Here is a 5,827-nt window from a genome sequence, read left to right as displayed (position 1 = left end):
TTACATTACGCTTTGACTTTGTCTTACTTTCCATGTACAGTGTCGCTCAGTAGGTAAGTCTACCAAGTGACCAAAATTATATTTATTTTTATCCCTCGTGTAGTAATACGTAGTGTTTACGACTTTCATTCATATGCCTGGTGGTTCTGTTTTGAGAACATGAAGTGACCATGATTTGAGCTTGATTTACACGGCGGGTATTATCAACATAGGTTGCCTAAATTTCCGGCCAAACGGCCCTATTTTCCTTGTTCGCAAGGCTCTCATGTAATTCTATATTCTGCCATTGTTATATCAACTTAAGCTAGAATTACGGTTTCGTGTATACGTTCTCTTTGTTGTTGCTTTTCTTGTAGTATTGATGATGAGATAAGACTATAACAATAAACTTAGCAACCAAAATATAGATAATAGTGTGTTCTACTTATCTATTCTTATAATATATTAATAAAGAGAAAAATGTTTTTTATTCTTATTTTAATATTACGTCGAGAAATTGCTTTAATGACACTATACGAATATTTATATCTGATACAATAGTAATTACAGTTGATTATCTTTATCCGTAGCAAACACGTGCTCGTTATGTTGGTGTTTTATCAAAATTTCCGATTAATACAAGAAAGATAGACTTCCGGTGGAATTGGAGAATTTAACGAAACCATGGCCACCGCGTCTTATCGGACTGTCCATCAGACTCCGGCCATCCGTCACGCTAATTTCGTCTGAGCGATGTAATCATGATAGTAATTCCCGAGCCGCTATCACTGTTACACCAGGGGGACTGCGCCGTGTAGCTGTGATGATAGCAATACTTTTATCGGTGTGTGGATTGACTGTATTATAATTATAACATAACCATTCAGTTTCCATGTTAAATTTTACAAAGATAATACGCCTGCCTACATTAGTTTTGTGTCTTACGTTTGTAATATGCATAGGGTGACATTTTAACACGAGTAACAACACAGGCATTGTTATTCCGAAACAAAATCGTTTTTCCTCATTTTTGTTTCAAAAACTGCACAAACTTGCGTGCATATGTTTTAAAAGAAAACAAGTACAATAACTCTACATAGATGTAAATACAAGTGATGAACGACATAACAAATGATATAATGATCCCATTAACCTCATAGCTGACAAAGCCTAACAAAATTCTGCCATATTTTAAAAATCAATTATAAATGAATTTTGTGAGACATAACCCGACATTTCTGTCTCCATCTCAACGAGTGATAGGTGTGTGTAACATATTAGATAATGATCAGTTATATAGACTAGTCTCCGGAAGTTGTTGGTTGTTAAGATGATTTCAATGGAGGTCGCAATGACATGACGTTTTAATTCTGACATCACAATAGGTGAATTAGATAAGCAGTCTTCAATAGCATAAACTGTTCTAGGAATACAGCACATTATAGGAATTTACTGATGGATACAGAATAGGCGCCACGCCAGGAACAATACAATCTCTCAAGTGGAAACAGCTTTATGCGTATATACCACCGTAAATCTCAAATCCCATAAACGCATATACTGTATATAGTTTATGTAATCACGAGTATAAACGGTGCTATCACACAATCCAACTGTTATCCAGTGAATTCGTCCGTGTATTTTTTTTACGTTTATGTCATAAGTGTTATATATCCTGGAGCGTTTTTCATTGGTTCTGTCAGTCAAATATTGATTGTGACGTCATGATATGGACAATGACGTTATGTCATGAATGGCAACAAAATGGCTGCCCCCGTTTGACCATTTGACCTCCACATTTCGGTTTTTTAAAACCTGTTTGAGTTATGAGATAAAAGGTATTTTTATTACGTTTTCAGTTCTTCTGAGATTTTATGAAACTCGTCTCTAAGATTTAATGCATGCTCGCCAAGGCTAACAAAATAAATCTTCTAAAACTTGTTTCATAAGTTCCCATATGAAATGAAAACTCATTTAGGGTCCAATAGAAATACTTATCCGAGTTTTACTGTTGTTCTGGCGTAAAAGTAGTAGTATATGCTGTTTATGTGTATTGAATGAATGTAAGGTAGCTACCTCATTGTAGGGATAAAGACGAATATAAAATTCCATCACAGATGTATTGGTCTACAGAATGTTCGGTGTATGAACAGATTCTTACTGGAGGTAAAACTCGGTAGCACTCGGGCTGGTCGAAGTACGTGTCAGCATACACTGATCACACCCTGTCATCTGTATGGGGAGAAAGGTAGGAAATATGACCCAGCCTATAATGGAGACCGGCGAAAAGTTATTAGAACAAAAATGTCCACCACGCGCTAGAATGCTAAACCTCGGATGTCTTCATACCGAACACGTTTGGGTGCCGAACGATCACAAAACTGGGGTTCCATGGCGCAAACAGCTTAACATCACACTCTTTGATATCTCATTGACACGGAACTACGTATATTTCGGATATAAATCAGGGATTTATTGATCTTCCACGATGTTGATCAACATCCAGACTTTTAACATTCAAAAATAAAAGAGTATGGCGATTGACAGTGTTGTTAAACTTCTCTCTGAGTTAAAAGTTGACTAATCGCGGAAGTCAGGTAAAAGTTTGTATGGCATCGGGACGGTATGGTTCATATTTATTGAGAGACGAAAACCATTTGAACAAACTCCATTACCTGGCAATAAACTATATAACGTTAGCTGACGAAACTATACCCAGGCATATAAAGCAGATGTTTAGAGACGGACATTACGATTGACAAAGAATTTGTCTTGGGCATTACATTTACCGAAATTTGCCAGTTATTTTTCGACATTCATGAAATATCTCCTTTCAAAACTTCCTGGCAGATTATGATCTACGAAGACACGTTTTACAAACGTTAATAATGTTGTTTTGTTTTGTTTTTTCATATGAATGTTGCATTTTAAACGCTTGTTTTTATACTGCTTATGTGCCTCTTTGGCTTCCCCGGCATCATCTACTGTATCACATGATCGTATAATAAGCATAAGACATTAATTGACATTATTGTACATGCACGATGACGATAGTTTCATTCCTCTCGTCTTACCACCAGCATCACTCCACACTTCTAATTCAAAACCGATAAAAACAGTGGATAATTTCAAATTATCTGTATATTCGCATATGAGACACTCTTGGAAAAGTACAAGTAGGATAATACCAGATGTTATGGCAAGCCAAACGTCTTCTGTCTTATCGACAACACCCGCCATGTTGATATAAACCAAATCCAGGTTAGCACACACTCAAAATCACGACCATGTTGGTGACAATGGAACCTTAGGAAACCGGAAAAAAAACCACGTGGTCGGGCATGTCACCAATACCTGTTAATGTCCGATTGAGAAATCGAGCCCTGGCCGCTTAGGGGAAAGCCAAGTTTAATACCATTGGGCCATCCGACCACCCAGGAGACTAGTAATGTGATCATATCACCGTGGTGGCCCGACATAGAACACATACAGACTAATCAAGATGGGTCAACAGGGGAGATCGGAAAGGACAAGAAAGACAGTTACTCTTCTAGATCGCTCAGAATGTCCACTTTCAATTCTCATTCCAATTCTGTGTAGCCCGAACCTCAGACACCAGTCATAGCTCTTCTTTTAGAGAAACGCCATGTGCACTTAACTAGAATTTATATTCATTAAAGATTTTACATTGGAAAAGATATATTTATGTGTATTCAATTTCAAGTCAAACATTATATCGACATACCACACGCAACTGAGAAATCTACCTAGTTGTCAACACAAGAACAAAAACAGGCGATGCAAAATGAAAACAAAAGTAATTATGAGGTACACTACCAAGAGAGAGAAAAAAAGACAAAACAACTACAGAAATGTTTTACCGTGTGTATCGTATTGGTTGTCTGGGAAATAAATCGACAGGTAAGCTGTGGGGAGACTACGGCAAATATGGAACACACGATTGGCATTGTGTCAATGAGCGTGCGTCACATACCGAGCATTCTGGGAGAACGGTAGTCACGGTAGGGGAGGGGGTTGGGGGCTGGTGAGAAAGAATCCCCATATGAATTATGACAAGGTTGCGCGTCTGAGACGAAAAGGCCACATGTATCAAAGGCGAAATTCGGTGTTCTGACGTCACGTCACGTGTCCTGTTGGTGTTGCTTGTCAGATATGTCAGGTGGACGTGAATTGCATTCTTTCCTAAGCATAAATTGTATTTTATGACATAGTTTTTTTTCAAATTACATTAAAAAATATTTAACATGATATATTTGATTAATTTGTTCGAACCATAATACACTGTACAATGAATTTAAGCATGTGAGAGCGTGTATATTTATTTATTTATTTTATTTATTTATTTATTTATTTTATTTTATTTATTGTTTGGTAGAACCTGTAGTACTGTACTCAATTTATTGTCTATAAATATTAGGGGACAAGTCAGCAATCTTATTTAAACACGACCAGTACGTACTAAGTATCTGGCTCATGTCTATCGATGTTCATGATAATTTAGACGAAACAAAGCTCCGTGGTGAGACAGAAAATATAGTTATGTTTGGGAACAGAAATGTATGGATCTCTAGTTACCACACAAATTGAGGACGGCTTGAAATTTCTTAATGAAAGGGCGATATGGGATATATTGATAACAGGATATCTACCTCTCTACTAAATTTGCTGTGTATTGTTTTAAAAAGGCCTAACAATTTAAAGATAATCTGATCTTTATATTGATACAAAAAATGTAGCTAATGTATTGGTAAACTTCGGAATGGTATCAATTTTGCATATGAAAACACCCGGAACACAAGGAAATTTTGAATTTGGTAATTTACATTTTGTAAATGAGATGTGTGAGTATCATTTTAAATAAAACGATAGGTGTAGGAGAAGGATGTCCGGTTTAATCTCTAATACTCGATTGTTGGTACGTTAACAATAATTACTAGATATCTGACACGTGCTCATAGTCAGATTGTCGGAATAGCAAACACCCGAAAATACTCAAAATGGAGACACGGTATTATTTGAAACAAAAATGAAAATATAATAAACTAGAACTATTAGCTTGCTTTTAAGAAAGTTAAAAAATCTATTAATATTATAAACCCTGTTATGATTGTAATGCCCTCGAAATAGACTACACCCTAGCTACCTCATTACGTCACACCAGAGTTATCGTATGTCCATCTAACGGTGGTTCTTTGTGGCACGTGTTGAGAAATATCACAGTGGTCATATCAGTAAGCGGATTTCCATGTCAAATCGTTCTTGACCATTCGCTTGTCTTGTTATCCGTCAAACCCAAACAGTGTGGACCAGTCGTATTGGACCGGACGCCCTGTCATTGTTACCGACATAATTACAACGGAGTGGCTAATGATTAACTTAAACCGACCAACCACGGCGATCCGTGGTGTACAGTTGGCCGGGGACCAGTTCCAAATCACATTAACCTGTTATATTGAAAACTTACACAAATAATCTACAAGAAAAAATGAGTATACGACTTCCATAATTCAAAACTGCTTATTCGCGGTTGTTTCTGGTCAGCGAACTGGACTTGCAACGGTGATATCTAATATACACAGAGTAGAAGACCTGAAGTTAACCTTTCCAAAGATTGACTTCCTACAGGCTCATTACGACACTCTCGGTGTGTATCCCGGATTTAACTAGCGACACGCCAACTGGTTCCTCAGCGGATCGTCTATTTCCGTAATAAACAAGAATTAGAGGTGTAGTGAAGTTTGGTAGAACCTGCAGTTTGATGAGGATACTATACTGTTTTATTGTCTAGTAAACCATGAACGTTGTATGAGATGAATGAATAAATAAA

Source organism: Pecten maximus, chromosome 5 (assembly GCF_902652985.1).
Source record: "Pecten maximus chromosome 5, xPecMax1.1, whole genome shotgun sequence".
Classification (NCBI taxonomy): Eukaryota; Metazoa; Mollusca; class Bivalvia; order Pectinida; family Pectinidae; genus Pecten; species Pecten maximus.
This window is presented reverse-complemented; position numbering follows the sequence as displayed.